Source organism: Syngnathoides biaculeatus, chromosome 11 (assembly GCF_019802595.1).
Source record: "Syngnathoides biaculeatus isolate LvHL_M chromosome 11, ASM1980259v1, whole genome shotgun sequence".
NCBI lineage: Eukaryota > Metazoa > Chordata > Actinopteri > Syngnathiformes > Syngnathidae > Syngnathoides > Syngnathoides biaculeatus.
Window position 1 is genome coordinate 12,505,852 of NC_084650.1, and position 19,786 is coordinate 12,525,637.

Here is a 19,786-nt window from a genome sequence, read left to right on the forward strand (position 1 = left end):
CAGATTAATCATTAAGAATGTGAAAGCAGCAGCGTGAAATCATTTTATTTAAAAACACATCTAATACGTTTGATTCCATCGTATTTATATTGATTTCAGCCTTTTTTTTTGGAGTAGCGCTCGTTACGTCGTTGTATGCACTTTCATCTAATGACAAGAAAGGCTTTTATTTGATTTGAAGTCAAACTTTTGATCTGATTTTCGTTTATCAAGCGAGCATTTGACACATCCATTCGTCATATTTGCTACCTTTATGTCTAAGTTCGATATTGCGACACTACTAATGTTCACATCTGCAATTGATGAGCTATTTTTTTTGTTTTAATGAACAAGTTGGTTTCGCCTAATTAATCCCGAATAGACTTTTTTTTTTTTTATCTTGATGTGAATAGCGCAGGGGTGACGTTTTCAATTAATCACTTTTTTAGAGGAGAAAATTCAACAGGGGATCTGAAACAGAGCGTTTCAAAACAATTGTTAAGAATTATTTACAGTTACACAGGGCCCAAAACGCTCCGAGTCGAGCGAAATTCATTTTTTTTTAAATAGTTCGATGTTTAAAGCATCATAATCGTGTTCAACGTGCGACCTCCAATCGGATTGCTCGTGATACATTCAATGGCCTCCATTAAACTCGTTATCTTTATACTTATTTCAAGTTTTGGGCCCTGACGTCATATCTTCGCGAGGAGTACGTGTGTCTGTGTTTTTGAGTGAGTAAAAAAAGCGGCGGGGATTAAACCAACAAAGTACACAATGCACAGGCCCTGTTTACTCCATCTAGACGGCCTCCGCCACAGCATTTACACTTTTCCCATTTCGTTTGAACGCATCAGTACTCTCACCCATTTCACTCAAACTTTCCACAATTCTTTTCGTTTGTAAAATATTTTAAAACGCTGCAGTTTCTTACACGTTTATCACAACGATTTTAAGATACTTAAGTGGCGACATATTTATTGAAATCAGACACATGATGTCCCCCTCCCACCCCCCGCCCAAGTGAAGATTGCACAAACCAATTAACGCAACGAATGCTAAAACAAAACGAGATGTAATAGTAATAAAAATAATATCTACATATTTGGCCTTCAAAGACCGTAACTCACAAAATGAGATTTAATTACCATGATATACTGGATACAGTGACCATTATAGTAATACTGTAAGTAGTGCATCCAAAAATATCTTTCATATTTGATGGAAATCACTTTTAATACATAAATATATTAGCTATAAAGCTATTTCCCGAGCCTATTACTTTCGTAAATGTGTCTTTTTGCTTGCACGGCGGGGACGGGGAACAAATGGAGGATTATTTATAATACCTGCTCATAATGACTTTCATGAAAAGTCCCGGATTTGCGGTTTATTTGCCATAGAGCTACTTGACTTCATCCCAAATGTATGCTTCAGTCTTTCCATAACTGCATTTTTTTTTCCTTTCCGGGAGGGGGTGGGTGGTGTTGAGGTAATTACTTTGTCACAGACACGTAAATTGAAATCTAATATTTAATCCTTCTTAAATCCGAGCTCTCTGAGCTGAGGCAGCAGCGAGTTGAGCTCTTCTTCAGGTGTGCGTGTGTGTTGGGGGGGGAGAGGCAGGGGGGAGGGGTGGGGTGGGAGTTCCCCTGGCATAGAAAGCAAACCAGTTGACTGGATCTTGATGAGATAACATTTCCCCACCCTGCGACGTCACAACGTTGCATTGTTTTTGTGAGTTTTCATAACAGAGGTGAAATGTAAACTTGCAAACTGCTTTCTTGGTGGGTGGGGGTGGGGGAGTCACGTACAGATGTGGATCCTGGTGATAACATGCCCCCCCCCCCACCCCACGCCAAATATGTGTGTGTGTATCACTCATTCCAGTGATAGTACTTTAAATATATTTTCTGTTTCCTTAAATGTGCAATTGTTTTAATTTGACAAATTGTTGAACTATTGTATAGTATTGATAGCCCTCGCGGGACGCCCCATTTATTGCAACAAGAATATTTGGGCCGACTAGTTGTACACACGCAATTAAATAGTCAATTTTATTTTGGAAAAAAAAAAAAAAGAGTTTAAATTCACACCTTAGTCATGTCCTGTCATGCCATAAACGTAACATAAACCGGTGACGATTTCTCACAATAATCAGGAAACAGGTGAATATCAAAATGCAACATTTCTATAAATCTCTGCCTTGTTTACATGTCTCCAATGTTCCTAGGAAGTCACAATGACCCACCGCTGGTTCTGTTCCGGTCAGGCCGGGCGGCTGCTAACTTTTTGCGGGCCGCCACCTTTGTGACCGCTGATCTGACCCGATAAAAGAGCTGTATGGAACAAAAAATAATCATAATAAAATCTGCATTTATGCCAATAAACATGAATTAGCTCCACCAATGTTTCATCAGGAAAAACACAAATTTAGTCAAAATAGGAGGATTACATTTCAATTTTGCCCGAATTTATGAACAGCTGTGCATGCAGGTCTCTCGCAGGCCTTTGCTGGTAAAATTCGTACTTCCGGCACGTTTCCATTCCTCCACAATTTAATGAAGATTCCACTTTCTACGCTCGGCTTGTCACGCCGCCGCGTGAATCCGACGGCCTGGGCGTCTTTCCGAAAAATACCAGTCACGAGTAATGAAAGGCAAGCGTAAACGAGGCGGCGGTGGCAGCTCCTTGTGTCTTTTTTTTTTTTTTTTTGTGCAGGGGTGTGGGTGACAGGGAAGAGGAGAGGCAGGTAGCATGCTAAAAAATCACTTCACTGGAGACCTCACATCAAAGCGCAAGCAAACCTCGTATTGATTGAACTCTCAAGCTCGGAATAAGAATGCGGTGTGACATCAGAGCAGCTAAAATGTGACTGTCATGTTTTTTCAAACTTGGCTGAACACCCAAACTCAAAAAGAACTATTGGCTGGTGAACACACACACACACACACACACGGAAGACGTAGAGCTGTCTTTGTCTTTCAGGAGCCTCAAAGTCCGATTAGATTGAGAGACACGCGTGAGGAGTTTGTCAAAATAAGATGATCGACAACACTTTGGAGGCGAGCTTGCGCGAGGCGGCACGGGGACTTCTCAGGAGCAGCGTCACTGTCACAAAAACCTGCCGGCTGACGGCAATGTGACACGGGACTGAGACTGATCAATTCCCAAACTGCCAACGACATTCTGATGCCATAGCAACGCTGCTTTATTTTTCATGTCAGGCTTAGGAAAAAAAAAAAAAAAAGTTAGGTTACACGACAAGACTTAATAACGATGGCGAACAACTATGCAGCAAAGTCCAGATAAAGAACACGATAAAGCCAATATATCTGGAGCCTCCTGGTTGGGCGACAGGTAGACTGTCATACACCAGCGGCACAGACCCAAATGGAGGACTTCCAGGCAAAGGCATAATGTTCCGAGTGGTTTTATTCCAGAAACACGTCAATACCAAAAGGCCGTCCAAAACGAGGCAGAGGCACCAAAACGCTAGGCTAGGCAAGATCCAAAAAACATGAAACCAGGTCTGATGACTATGTGGCAAACCAGGATCGCGATCATATTAAAATGGCACATACTCGCTGTGACAAAGGATTGCCCTACACTAATTTACGCACAGTAGCGGAGTATCCCAGACTGCAGTGAAGCCTGTGCAACGAACTGGCAAATGCCGATGACAGATTTACCATTTACTGTAACCACTTAGTTCATTAGTGTCCCAAATGTGACACAACTGTGACAGCTGTCCGAGGTGGCACCGCCAACAGCAGTGGCCTGGCCACGCCCATGACAGTAGACATCATCATCCTCTGGACAGAAATATAAACAGACTGGTCCCATGTAAACAAATACAGTAGAGCCTCGGTTCTCGACCAAAATCCATTCGAGAAGCCGGTTCGAGAAGTGATTTGTTCGAAAACTGAATCAACCGCGGCGCGAGTTATGTTATTTCCGGATTTTTTTCGGGGGTTCTTTCGAATCGACAATAACAAAGCGCGTCATGCGTGGGTCAACTGGTCTGGCCGCGCATGTCCTGTTATTTCAGGGTTTTTTTTCGGCGGGTGGGAATTCACAATAAAGTGCGTCGTGGGTCAGCTGGTCTGGCCGCATGTGTTCTGTTATTTCCGGGTTTTGTTGGGGGCGTTTGAGTACCGATTTTCCTTCGAAAAGAGAAGCAAAAAAATCTCAAAATTCTCGTTTGAAGACCGATTTGTTTGGGGACGTTCGAGAACCGAGGCTGTACTGTACTTTATTTCTCTCCGTATCGTCTCCTTATATCATATCTCCTGGTCTCATGTCAAGCTCGTGATCAGGCAGCGTTACTATTGCAGAGGTACTTTGGGCCGCCCACAATAAAAAACCGCTCCGAATGTGTAGTTTTACTGGACTGGGGAGGTGAGAAAATCAATCAGAATCTGGTGTAAGCACAATTTTCCTCTTGCAGTGCATTTACAGTTATTGGCCAGGTGTTTGTTCGGCTGCTCACAATAAAAGGCAACTTTAAAATATTAACAGAAAATACAGATTTCCACATTATTGATCTTTTCATACAAACAGCGGACTTCTTTTACATCTTTAACAAGAATCGCACCAAATGGAAGAGCCATGAGCCATAAAGATAATCACGCTGTTGGAATTCCTTTTGTCAATAAAGGTTATTGATATTTGCAGCTAGTAAACTGATGATCTATCTACAAGAGCTTATGATAAGTGTATATAAATATTTTTTTTTTTTTCAGGCCGAGTTTGGACATAGGTTGCTGCGCTGCTTCTTGTCCGTCCCACGTGTGTTTTCCGTTTGCGACGTGAAAGCCGACACCGGCCCCTTCAAAGTCGCCTCCCGTCGTGCGCCGCGATGGCAATCGTGTCAATCTCGGTACCTTCAAAGCGTCGTCGCCGTTCGCAGCTGCGAGTGGCTTCCTCCCGCGCCCGTCTCACGTTTAACAGCTTTCACGGACGCTCTCAAGACAGCTGGGCGGATTAGGGCGAAATCTGGAGGACAAAATCATAGGTATTGATTTTGGGTACACCTCAAACTTCAGATGGATGTAAAGTACCAGATCACGTCGACATAATTTTTCTAAAAATCTTTGTACTATGCAAGTATAGCACGCAATAGTTATGCCTGAATATCGCAGTACATTAGAAGCCTGATGAAAGTAAGTTCTGGAAAATGTGACAACATAGGCGAGAAATAATTACCAAAAATAGAAAAAAGGTTCATCCAACTGAAAGTTTGCCAAATGTCTTTTTTCAAGTTAACTAAAATAGTTTTTGTGTGTTCTCGAAAAGCCACAACCAAATAGAAAAATAGCTTTGTTTCAAGAACAGCAACGCATTTTTAAACACGGCCATTGTTGGAGCAGATTGAAATCATCAGCTATGATTTATTTATTTATTTTTTTTAAATATGGCTGTCATTGAGACATGTTGTGAGTTTAAAAAAAAGTGCTTGTGAAGTAAAGCTATTCCATCAACGACACCATCTTGACCACAAAACCCGACTTACATGGCAGTCCCGCAAGTCCGTGAGGAGAAAAAGGCCAAACACGACCTCAGAACACATGAATCCACTCGGAAGGAGCACTTTCGCAACTCCGTCCCTCTCGGTTGGCACGCACTGCTCCTCGCGCTTTGACTTGGGTTTCCAATGAAGTCCCGCCTTGCCGTGTGGTCCGACCGTCGCGCCATTGGTGGATTTGTCAGGTGTGCGCTCGATCACTGAAGCAGTGCCACCGATTGGTCGGTTGTCACTCCGTGTCTGCATTATCAATATGAACTTAATCAGTAAAAGTGGCAAAGACAAAGCGTATGAGGAGGGTTGAAAATCAGTTGACTTTATTCAGCTGCAGTTATCCAAAATATTTTTGATAAGTAGTACTAGTTAGCTTTTGCGGGAAAAAGTTCTATGGGAAAAGTAAGAGTCGTAACTGCTTATTGATTCAAATTTTGGTTCAAATGTACACTACTAGTCAAAGGTTTTAGAACTTTTTGTTCTTTTTCAAATGAAATTCGTGCCAGAAGAAATCATGGAATCAGTCGACAAACCAAAAATGTATTTCGCTCTTTGGACTCATTCAAGTTGCCACCTTAGGCGGTTGTGGTTCATCCCAAAGTAGCTCGATTGAGTTCAAGTCTACAGATTACTACTTTTTGTACAATTTCAGACTACACATGATCTTTCAGTTTTGAATAAGTTTAGCTATTTTTTTTTGGTTTATTTTTGTCTACCCCAACCCCCACCTCAACCCTGTGGCGGTTCACCACATGGAGTATTTTGTTTTCATGCGATTAACTTGGCTGGAACTGCTCGTCTTTTAATAAATGACAATAATTTGAACACTTGTGGTGTTCTAAAATGTGACCAATTGTGTATATTGACTTAAAAGAAAGATTATACTCAACCCAAAGTTCCTCGCTTACACATTTTGACTCCACCTTAACCCATTCGCGGGCAGCGTCCCATTTTTGGGACATCATGATTTTCACGCATTATATCGTTCAACATATCAAAATATTTAAGTGTTTTAATCTGATTCTGATTCTGGTTTTTGGGACGATCTACTAAGAAAACCCAAGTACCCTCAGCGCGGGCAGCGTCCCATTTTTGGGACGAGATTATAAATGAGTAAAGTTATCATATAACTTAACCATAAATGAAAAAGAAGTGGCATTTCCTTGATTATGGCCTGTTAGGAGACTTTTATCTCAATCAGTCAAAAAATGGCCACCCTGCCCATGAATGGGTTAAAAAATAACAATAATTTGAACAATTGCGGTGTTCTAAAACGTGACCACTTATGTGTATTGATTTCAAAAAAAGATGATACTCAACCCAGTAAAGTTCCTTGCTTACATATCTTGACTCCACCACTCCGTAATGTAGCGAGAGATTTGATTTTATTTTAATTTTTGCACACTTGAGTGTAACACAAAAGCAGAATACTGCAGAACTGTGAAGTCGATCTTTTCCCAGAAATGTGACCCCCATAAAAGATTACATGCGGAGAAGAGGCCAGCAGCAACTCACGGGAAAAGCTTTCCCCCAAATATTCACGACTTTACCCATCTGTGAGCATTTAAAGAGATGGAGCGATATGTCGTCTGGTCCTCCAGATACTAGTTCCATCCAGTAAATTGGACTTTTGAAGCTGACGGTTCTATTTTCCCCAACCTCCAACGTGATCTGTTTGGCTTTATTTCTGTTTGACAAACGCAGTCCCACGCTTGTTGCCCCGCGAACGGACGGCGACATGAGCTCTGCCGCGGCGGCGGCGGCAAAGAAAAGCCCGGCGTGGTCCTTCACAAAGCGTCGTTTGAAGCGGCGCCGAGTGATTGGAAATCATCAAGTGACAATAATCAGATGAAAGGAGAAGCAATCTCAATAAAGTTTGTCATTCAACCATTCAAGGCTCCATCATATCAGAGGTGTTTTGCATAACTAAGAGACCCCGCTTCTAATCCTCAAAGAGTGCGGGGGCGACTTGGCTTTGCACTGTAGTCACTCAAGGTCACAACCCGGTAGGAAATATGGGCTGCCATAGCAACACAAAGATGGCCTCTGAAGGCTTAGCATAATTCTGCCCTAATAGAAAAATAACAGCGGCAAATCCCGTCCTGAGCCGGCGCGGTTCTTTGACCCGGGCCGACTCCCACCTGTGAAGCGCCTCGTCGCCAAACCCGGTCGCTGAGGCTGCGCCCAGATGAAAAAGAGCCCACCTCTGGATGGGGATGGGCGCCCTAAGCTGCAGCCAAATTCTTTGGACCCTCTGAAGCCCGAGTCGGCCCTGCCGAGCGTCTGCGGCGGGCTTTGGCTTTTTGAAGGCGGACAACATGAGCTGCCAAATGAATTGCGCTCTCCACTTTGAAGTGCTTGAGCCACACTCTGAGAGGAAGAACTTTGGTGGAGGCAATTGGCTTCAGCGGGATAAGATCTCAGCGCGGTTCCCCTCTCTTTTCTGGCCCCAGCGTTTGCGAAGATGAGTGCCGCGTCGCAGTGGGAGGGGACGTGGCTCCAAACCTGCCCGCTAACCGTGCCCTTCCCCTCTTCATTGCATCAGATCACCCCCCCCCCCCCCCCCCCCCCGCCCCCCGACTCCCCTTGCCTGGCCGCCTTCTGCATTTCTGCCAGGTACCTCGGCGACCAAACGGATCCTCCTCACCGCGAGTCGCATCCCGAGTGATGAGAATAAATCGCGCTTTGGAGTGGGAGGCTCGTTACGATCACCGAGGAAGCGTACGCGCCGTTTCGGCGCCGCCGTGGTGATACCGGCCTGCCGTCAAAGGCTGGAAGGAATCATTACCGCGAGAGGCGGCCATGAAAATCCAATCATGCAGCGCGGCACGACTGTAAAGGTTACTGTACACGGTGGATATTCATCACAACTAAAGGCTTACCAAGTGTTTGCACGATGCATCGCTAACTGCTACACAGCCATTTTTCACCTGGACTGAATTCATGTGTATTTACATCCTGGTGCAGTCTTTATTTTTCTTTTTTTTTTTCATGGGCACTGTCCTGGGCAGGGGTGTCTAAACCTTTCCGTACAAGTACAGCATAAGGCCATTTCTTCAACTTGAATCTATTTATTTGGTAAAGAAATAGCAGTAATCTTTTAGTGTCACAGCCATCAAGGACTGTGAGACTCCTCCTTTCTTAGTTTTCTCAAAACAATCTCCATTTGTGTTTCTTGGAGTGATGAGACAGAGGTTCCCATTTGATTCCGACGGATCGTGGAACCCAAAGAATCCGACAAGTCCTGACAACATGTCTCGCCAGGCCACGGTGCGGATCCCAATGGCAATTTTTCATCTTTGTAAAGGCCGAATTGTTCATACGACGCTTTTCAGATTTGCAGATTTGTCTGTGAGAGTCTAAATCCTTTTTGTCTGTTATTTAAATGTAAGATATGGTTGTCTTCATAATTTAATATTGAGATAAATGTGTTTATCTTAACATTTTGTGTCAGGTAACGATCAGGCAGATATGTTCTTACTTGTTTTTTTTTTTTCTTTGTTATGGTAATGTGAGTTCCCGAGCTTTCTTGTCTCACCGCCTCATCTTACAGCTGTCGGGCAAACATGCAAGAGTCATATTAATATTCTTTTCTTCCCGTTATATTAATAGCTATTTTCAAAACCCATTTTGTCTGCGCCCTTCACACCTCACAATTCAGGCTTTTTTTTTTCTACCTTGGGCGACGAATCGTCGGATTGTCTGCGTCCCTGCGTCTCCTCTGCATTATGGAACGATTCCCGGCGTGTCTTCTTCCTATTCGACGGACGGCGACTTTAATAATGACCCTACGAGCGACTCCCATACATTTAACGGTAATGCACTGCGGCCGAGCGGAGTAATTAAATCAAGAGCGTCGAGAACGACGGTCCGGCGTGAAGCCGCCCGTTCATCCCCGGAGGCGACCGCTCGCCGATCGTCCACGTGTGAGCCCTCTTAGTCGCTCTCATCGCGAGCGCCTTTCTACATCAAAGCCGTCTCAGACGCATGTCTTAAAGATTCACATCTCCACGAAAGAATAACCTCTGCTCAGATATGGACACCTCTGGCCTCATTTACGGCGCTCGGTCCCCCTTTCCTGTCCCCGGGCCTCCATCCGAGTATAGACCGTCGACGTGACGAGATCACACAGAGCGGTACGGGGACTTGAAGGCGAAGAGTAAGCGTGCATCTTACCAGGAGTCTCAAAAGGCTTCTATTAAAACACGCTCAATATGCCGGTCAGGGCTTTCAAAGCGCTGCGCAGCCTCTAGCCCTCGCAAACTCAAAGGGCAACGGTGCACATCCAGTAGAAGGGGAATCAGGCTCCCATTAATTTAATGAGTCCAGTGTATTAGTATGCTCTAGCCAGCTGTGAAGTCTCCCTTTTAAGCACTTCGGAGTCCAGATCCACCAACTTGGCAGGGACAAAGGAGGAGAGCGGACGACTCGCGCTCGTCTAATCTGAGATCAATTCCTCACCGCTAACCCTCGGTGCGCTGGGGCCATTTCCGGTGTTTAGCGCTAAACAATCCGTTTCGAGCCGGCCGTCCCGTGTGAGATCTTCAGGTGCGCTGCGGGAAAACCTCACTTAATTGGGCCCAACATTATCTACGGTGTACAGTCAACGAAAATTTTTGCTTTTTTTTTTTTTTTTGTTGATCTCGCTTTCCCTAATGACTCTTGCGGTGACATTTTCCTCACCTGGAAAATATGTGCCTTGGTTCCATAAAGTTTGGGAAACACATATCGGTGGCGCATCCTGAACGTCGAAAGTCCTGAAATATGGCAAGAATCAAATCGTATTGTAGAAGCAGATTTTTGTGCCGTCGTACGCAAACACGAATCGGGACGTTGGCTCCTGCTGTGACGCAATCAAACGTATCACGTTTTGTAGTATGATGAGATCATAAAGTGAGACAACAAGGCAGGAGTTAATATGATGGGTTTTTTTTTTTTCCACCATTTTTTCCTTTTTTTGGGATTGGGACAACCTCGAAAATCCTTATTTGCAGTTTATCCCTGTTTCTTCTTCTTCTTTTCCTCTCGGCTTGTCCTGTTAGGGGTCGCCACAGCGTGTCATCCTTTTCCATCGAAGTCTATCTCGTGCATCCTCCAACTGTCCTCATTTCCTCCCTCACAACATCCTTCACCCATTTGTTTGGTCTTCCTCTCCCTCGTTTGCCTGGCAGCTCCGTCCTCAGCACCCTTCTACCAATATACTGACTCTCTCGCCTCTGGACGTGTCCAAACCATCCGAAGTCTGCACTCTCTAACCAAAACATCCAACTTTGGCTGTCCCACTAATGAGCTCATTTCTAATCCTATCCAACCTTGTTCATCCCTGTTTAATTGTGATTTTATTTGATATCCATTGATATCAATTCTCCACTGCACAACGTCCTAGCTGGTCTTTGCAGTGTGGCTAAATTAGCGAGATTTTGGTCAGACCTTCTGTTATCCAACAATTCAATTGGATCATCTGTTCAGGATTACACTAAAATGTTGGCTTCCTCCAGATCCCTTCCGAGACCTTTCAGGAACTCTGGACGGAGGAAATAAAATAATTATGTCACGCAAGATAGGATACTTCCTCTGAGGGAAAATAAACGCCAGGCAAAACCGAATTTTGACTTGACATGCAGTGACAAATTAAGGAAAATGTCAAAAAAAAAAAAAAAAGTGTGAACAGCGATAAACCAATTTACTGGATCTGAACACCCAATTTATTCACAGCATTTTGTAGGAATTGGTCAAGTAGTTTTTACATGTACATACATAGCTTTTTTTTTTTCTTCTTTTTTACAACAAAACACATTTGCTGCAGATCACACCCTGCAGAGGAGCCGCTGTGGTCATTTTAACACTGTGAGCGGCCGTTCTTTTTGCTACTCTCCATCCATATCTTCAAAACAGTGACTTCACAGTTAATTAGTGTGACAGGCAGACAGGCTGTTAAAAGAACACACACACACACACACACACGTGTGCCGAAACCGAGAAGGGCGAAGCCAATCTCGGTTATGGATTTTGATTTCACTGAGATCCTGGAGACTCACAAGGACAAAAAAATAAAAATAAAAAAAATTTTCAGTTTATGTTCTGAAAAAGTTAAAAGTTGAGGACACAAAGTTATAATTCTTCATAAGATGGTGTGAATATCCATCCATCCATCCATCCATTTTCTCTGCCGCTTATCCTCACGAGGGTCGCGGGGAGTGCTGTCGACGGGCAGGAGGCGGGGTACACCCTGAACTGGTTGCCAGCCAATCGCAGGGCACATGGAGACAAACAGACGCAGTCACAATCACACCTAGGGGCAATTTAGAGTGTCCGATTAATTTTGCATGTTTTTAAAATGTGGGAGGAAAGCGGAGGGCTAGTTATTTTAGTATTTTGAACAGGAGTGACTATTAGAAGCTGATATCAATTGTACATTATCAATTATGTATGTATCAAAATTTTAGGCGTCAACCTTACATTGGCGATTGTAGAATGTAAAACATTCAAGCAGCATAAAACCAGAAATAAATTGACAATCATGTCATGTGATCATTGTGATCTAGAGTTGACTCGATTTAAACTGTTTTACTCAGCATTTTTATTGATATTTTAGTTAAAAATGACTTTGGCAGTTACAAGTTAAGCTATGAACCCCGGACCTCAGAACTGTGAGGCCAATGCTTCACCACTTGATCCACCGTGCCGCCCATGGTGTGAATATATAAATATATACATATAAATATGAATACATAGAGAGAGGTTGGAATATCAGATTTCAGAGACTTTTACCCCTCGCGCCCACCCCCCCCCACCCCCTAAACCAAAATGTTTTTTTTCTGGATGCAGGAAAACTAGCTAGCTAACTGCATGACCATTATGACAGATTATGATGGAAATCAAGGGCATATAGACATTTACGGTATCTGGAAACGACTATTCCAACTTAAGTTCAGCATGTGAGTACTTTTGTCACCACTGTCTGAATTGCACGACACAAAGAAAAAAAGATTAGCGAGCCAGTGTTTGCCAGGCGCCGCCAACCAGGAAGTAGCAGCTGCAGGAGCTAATTAAAGCCATAGCAACACGGTAACAGAGCCCAGTCCGGAGCCACATCAAACGCTGGTCCTCATGCCAGTCCGCCGTCTCATCTCCGGGCCATCCGAGCCCTCCGTGACCTGCGTCGGGAGCCCGCCGGGGCCCCCGGACCTGACCCGAGAGCTGCGAAACGGTGGGGGATCCCCGCGGGAGGGGCCAAGGGCTGCACCTCGAGCAGACCTACCTGCCTCCGCACATCTGCATAGCAAACTGCGGCCGTGGGTCCGACTGCGTCTCTTAGGACCCTGACCTGCACAACAAAGCGAAGGAGAGCGTGTGGGTCAGAGGTCATTGCAGAGAGGGCAGACTCAAGGAAAACACGCGTAAGAGACGCGTTGGATGGACGTGATCAGACGAGCACATGTGGCTCAGCAGTGGGAGAACCAGATGGTTCAAACGTCTTCAGAAGATCTGTCAACATGCCACCTCGGGCGCAATTCCCTGTCAGAGTCCAAAAATATTGGTAATCTGAAGTCACAATATAGCCTAAAATATTAGGTACACATGCACGTTCTCTGAATCCAGTAGAAGTGGTGGACCCCTTGAAAAAAAAAGTTCCCTCGCTGTAATCAGGCCACTTCCTGGTTCAATTGGGTTGGTGGGACAATGTTGTTGTTTTTATTTTATTCTGTGACAGTTCAAATTCCTTACAATAATAATATACAAGGGACTTTATCGTCTTTGGATTTACTCAATCAGGTATTACTCACCAATAGTAAAGATTACCCTTCATACGTCAGTATTGAAGCAAGCACTATACACGGGTTTAAAGCAGACAGTTATGTAAGAATATAGAGAATTTTTTCTTTGATTGAATACATTTTTCATCAAATTGGGTGACAGTTCCGTCAAGAGAAAAAGTAATCAAAGTGTATCTACTTGATGATCCAGTATGTATAACTCTGGATAAAATATTCTCTTTATATAGATGTCCTAATTTGATGAAAATGCCATTTTTAAAGAAATGAATTGGCCTCGCAAAGCAACCAATAAATAATTATACAGCTATGATGAATTTGGATTCGTACCATGGGGCAGGATATTAATCAGAGGTGATGTTCTCAACTACAAATAAAATATGATTCAAGTAGAAGTCAAAAGTACTATGAAACTATAATTATGATATTGCACAGCACGAAAATTTTCCATTGGTGTAAATGTGAGATTCTCAACGATGCGATTGACTGTAAACTCGTCCAGAGGGCCTCGGAAGACTATCGCTATAGAGAAATAATTTTAGTATATTAAAGATAATCATAGTAATACAGATTTATATTTGTGTTTCAGACATAAAGAAAAATATAAGATGTGTTTCTAATCTTTGATTATCCTCTCCAGAGATATTAAAGTGAACAAATTTGCATTCTACAATCACAACCTGCAGCTCATAAGTCATATCTTTTGATACGCGTCTATTGTCTACACGCACACAAACACACAAACCCTGAATTTGTCTTTTTTCATTTTTGTCCAAGGGTGTACCCGTCCTCTCGCCTAAAGTCAGCTGCCACCTGAAACACTATACAGCAGAAAATCGATGCGCGAGCGTACTGAAGTCCTTCTACAGAAGACTTATAAGATATATGTATACGAAATAAAAATGAAATGTTTGCTTCTCGGAACTCTTGAGGTCCACGATGGCAACAAGTGGAGTCAACGGTGATTCAAATGTATAAGGAGCGTGGCAGAAGGCTGTGGGTGAAGTGGCGCGTGGTTGCACCTGCCGTGTTGTTACACTATTGTCCGCCATATCTCGGATGCCACGTATGGCCGCTGTCCTGCAGAGCCACACTCAAATATGGAGAGCGCACACAAGCTGGCCGTGTGCAGCCACTGCCAGCCCTGCCCGCTTTGGCCGTATGTAATTATTTGGAAGTCAGTACATTTTACTTACATGGCACTTTTCAAAGAGAGAGAGATTTGTTAAGTGCTTTACATCGTTAAAATGGAGTCAAAAATTAAAACAATCAATTCCTCTTCTGCAGTCTGGGAAAACAATTGATTTTATTTGGGTTAAAAATTTGTTTTAGAGGGGCTAAGACGGTAAAACATTGCCATAGTCACATTGTAACAAATTATTGTTGGTGGTGACCTAGTGTCACGAACCTCCGGTACGGGGACAGACCCAAATGCAGGACTTCGAGGCAGAGGCATAATGTTCAATGTGGTTTATTCCGGAAACTGGGTCGTACACGGTGTAGCAGTCCGACAAGGCAAAGGCCCAGAAACGCTAGGCTAGGCGGGATCCAAAAGACATGCAGCAAGGGTCCGATAACCCTGCGGAAAACTAACAAAGTCAACTGGACAGCATCAAACTAAAGGGCACAGAATTGCTGTGACTAGGGTTACTCTCACTAATGCATCGAAGTGAAGAGTCCCACAGGCAGTGAATGCAACTCACTAAGAAAGCAACGAACTGGCAAATGCCAGTGACAAAACTACAAGTTGTCACCGCCCAGAGCCGTGGCTTGACCACGCCCCTCTTGGCAGTGGCCAAGCCTTGCCCATGCCCCCTAGCAATGCCCCCTTAATTCTAAAATGGGAGGATGACATCGCTGGAGTGATGAGGCTGGACCTCGGGCATCTAGTGTGTTGACATATTTACATCTTGAAAATAAAAAAACATACTACAGAAGGCATTTCAAGCAAAACTCCAACCAGTGAATTGTACAAAACAAAAGTAAACGTGTTCCTAAGTAGCTGTGAGTTTTCCTGAATGCGGAAAAAAGAAATTCAATATCATATCACACTCTCTAATGACATTGATAGAGCTATTAAATTCCTTGCATATACAAAACAAATGACATAAATTTGACACAGCGTGGAGAAGAGTGATGTTAACACACGCAACAACACCTTCCTGAATGATTTAAAAATAAATGGATAAAATGAAGCTTCAAAATTGTGAAAAAAATAAACAAGCCATCGTCAGTGCGCTCAAATGTTGTGGCCGTGTCCGCTGAACGCGTGAGAAGACGCCTCACTGGAAAATTGATCCTGTTTCAGGTAGAATTTTTCCGTATTTGACCTTTTATACTTTGTGCCGACCGGCGATATTCCCGCGCTCAATGCTTGCTGGCGCCTCGTACCGGAAATGACGCACCAGAAATTTTGGATTTTAGCTAGCAATGGGCGGAGCATGGCCCATTGTCTCCCGTGCAGGTCGTTGCCGTGACGACGCGGAGGCGCTAGCCGCCGGTTAGCTCTCTAGCTAACTGGTTTGGGCCTAGAAAATAAGTACTAAGTTCTTATAACCTGGGAGAAATTTTTGCTGAAGTGGCTCAATGGTTACCATCACGAAAACCGAAAGTAGTGCAAAATAATTTGTCATATTTTCACAATCGAGTTTTCACTAGTTGTCAAATCTTTGCAGGTTTTCAGTAATTGTCTTCTTTTAGGGATAATGACTCTTTTGTAGGAAAAACATCGATAGATTAAGATCTCTGTGTACTGTAACTGAACACTAACATATTAAAGAAATGAAATATGGTTAATATGGTAAAGATGGTTCAGCACGGCGTCTACTGTATGACATGCATACTCACCCCGTGAACGGCTTCAAATCTTCTCGCTAGCTTTCATTATGATGCGGTGAGCTTCAAATGCAACTGACAGATCAGCCAAAGTCAAAATGAAATATCACGAAAAAGGCAAAATTTGGGGATCGTTTCTGCGGCTCGGATTGCGCAGGCGTGCCCAACGTTGTGTCCATACGTCCCCGCGTTCAAGGTGACTGTCTGCGAGCGTCTCTTGTTCCAGTCGGCTCGACGCGTTTGCACGTTTGCCTGCCAGGCCGGTTCTCTGTAGCGGGCCTCTCCCCAAACTGTGCAATCAGCAGATGTCTTTATAAAGCAGCCCACTGCCACATGCACTCCTCGCATTCTTTGCCAGTTTCATTTTGGCCATGGATAATTCTTTTTTTTTTTTTTTAATTCTTTCCCTCCCCCTTCGCAAAGATTATTCTTCCTCTTCCGAGCCAAACAGACGAGAGGCCGCGTTTATTTGCTGTGCTCCCGAACGCGACCCGAGGTCGCCGCTTAAGTCGGCGCTCGGAATCCCCGCGGCTGAATGGACGCAGGTTGTCCGTCCCATTGTACCGCACGAGAGCCGATTTCAACAAACCCCGACCGAGTCAATGAAATTCCCCCCCCCCCCCGTCCTTTGTAAAAGTGAAGTCAGACCGACTGATCCCCGTGCCGGGATCGCTTCAATTAAACCGTCACAAAAGGACTGAAGTAAGACTCGGCCTAGCAAAGTTGCGTTTTCACGTCGCACAGATTGCGACGAAAGCGTCGTAACAAACCGTTTGCAAGCTTAGGCTAGGTTTTTCGCAATCACGAGGCTTATGCTGTGTGAGGCAGATCATATTCTTCTTTTTTTAAACACCCCCATCTAAAAAAAAAAAAAAAACCCATCAGTTTTCATATAATTGTACTCCAAAACATGTACAACATTTTTACAAATCACCACAAGAACTGCCTTGATCACCACAACTCAGTTGGCAAATCATTTCCGCGATACATTCAAGGTGAACAACAACAATAAAGTAACTCGGTACAACAATTTTAAGGGTTTGGAAGTTCCAGGCAAGTCGCTGAAAATGTCCGAAAAAGGATGCTGAACTGGGTTGCGAATCCCGGGGAGGAATCTGCCTCTTGATCCCACAGCCCGGCCCCCACCCCCTTTTTAACTACTTTTATCTACCACAGCAGGTAGTTTGTCACAGATACGCCACGCAACCGACAACGTTTACTTAGTTTCAAATGTTCATTCAAGGGCGCCGTTTCCGTTTATTAGGATGGCGAATTAAGAATTAAATATTTTCAACAAGTGAAGGGAAAATTTGATGGTGTTCTTGTTATATTTTATAGCTATAATTAGCACTGACTGATTAACTATTTATTATGGCACAGGAATTGATTGCGACGACACATCAGAGATGGTCACGACTCCGCTTTGGAGTCAAAGAGGAACTCTTATATCTTTACAACAACAAATGAATCAAAAAAACATAAATTTACTTGCTTCAACTGAACCTTGTTGGATTTTCCAAATCTGACGTGCCACACATACGTCAAATAAAAAAAATTGAAAACATATTGAAATATATGTTTGATTTACATTACGATCGTAAATTCAAAACGACTTAGACAATATTATGCTATCAGGCTAACACTATGATAATGTCACGATATTTTGCCTAGAAGTTTTAATAGCAATACAATACATCATTCATAAACTTATCTATGATACTTTATATCAAGCTCTGTATCCAAATAATTCTTTCCCCAACAATAATCAAATCAAATTTTAATGTTGCCGTGTCAATACTGAAACAATAAGATGCATTGTGAATACATATTTTGCAGTCTCTTCCACGTAAAATAAAATTGCAAGTCCAGACCAATGAGCCATTGTTGGGCAATAAAAAAGAAAAATGACCCTCTGGAGTTAGTTTTTTTATTTCCAACAAACTTTTATAAAAGCAATTTCTTCCCGCTAGTAGTTGTGGGATAAGACCAAAGTCGCTCAAGATGGTTTCACGGAACTCAAGTCAAGCGTGCGGCTGCGTGCAGCACGTCGGCGACGTGTCAGCAACGCGCCAGAGACGGCTTGTCTGTCACCGTCGCTGTCGGGGCGCTGCAACAGGGTGGCGGACGTGCCAAGGCTCGGGCCCTCCTCGCGGGAAGGGAGGCGGGGGGGCGGGGGGCGCCCCCCCCCCGATCACCACTGACAAAATACAGCGCCGCAAAAGTCCTGATCAAAGTTCTCCAAAGTCTAAAATATTCAAGCATTTAACAGAACTTTAAAGAAATTAAGTGAGCATTTTCTTTTTTTTTTTTTTTTTTTAAAGAGCCATTCTGTTAATGTGTTAAGAGAACTTCATGAATTCATTTTTATGAGACATTTTCTAAGTGTAATGAAATGGAGATAAGGAGGTGTGTGTGTGTGTGTTAGCAGGGATGTTAGACTTTAGCTCTTGGCACGCCGTTTCTTTTTCACTCCATTTGGTGACAGATTGGGTTGCGCTAGCGTTCCAGCTTGGCAGCGGTGCGCGACTTGCGAGTGTTACAAAGTCAGGGTGAGGTTTCGCACCTCCCGAAAACGACCTGGTCCCTCTCAGCGAACGCGTGGAGTTCGCTCGGGCCTCCCCTCGCCGTTCGCGGCCCGCTTTGGGGGGAAAAAAAACGTCCTCTCCGGTCGTCCCTCTTTTGCGCCGTTAATTTAACTCCAGAAGTATTGTGAAATTAATTAAAAAGTCGTCACGTCACATGAGCAAAGAAATGCCCGTTTCCCTTCATTGCCTTTAACAAAGAACTAATGACTCAATTCCACTTTATGAGCCAAAGCGAATTGCTTTGTACAATTTCATGTTAACTCGTTCGCTGCCATTGACGGGTGTTGAAGTCAAATATTATCGCTATAAAGGAAAGTTTGGGGGGAAAAAAGAGAAAGAGATTTTTATTTCATCTGGATGTTTCCCAGTAATATGGAATGGACATTTGCAGCGCGTTTGGACAAACAGTAGTGATAAACCAGTCGATATGCTCTCGGCGTAGCTTACGGTGTACGCCGTACACCGTAGCTGAAGCATTATCATTTCATTTAATATTTGGGGGATCTTTCTGAAAAATTCCCCACTGACTTTATGTTTTCAGGGACTGTGTGACATTAAATCTACAATTCCGGCATCTTTAGGTAAAAAGCATTTCAAAATGAATTAGCATAGAGCAACTAGCATAACCTACTTTATGTTACTCTTTATTGGTGAACACAAGTTGTAAGTGTCGTAGTATAATAGTTTTAAACTTCCAGGACAACATAAACACGAATGTATCCGTGACTCTCTAAATGTGTAGTTTGTGCTTTTAATGTCTAAAGCAGAGTTTTCCCACACCTTTTAAACTCCCAAAAATGGAGACCGCCACAATATCAAGTGCTAGCAGTGCTATATCAGAAGCTATAAATGGTTGATTATACAGTTGAATGCGGCATAAAAAGGCAGGGGGTCAATAAAATATGCAACTAAATCAAAACCGAGAATGGAAACCGTGCAAACGTCCAACCCAGAAATGTAAGCTTTGACCTTAAACATCGATTTTGACTTGCTTTTGACCTCAGAGGACGCTCTGAAGGCTCGTTTTCTTATAAACGGCCTGTTTGCTGTTAACTTCCTGCTTAAATGACACTCAAATTGCACACAGTAGC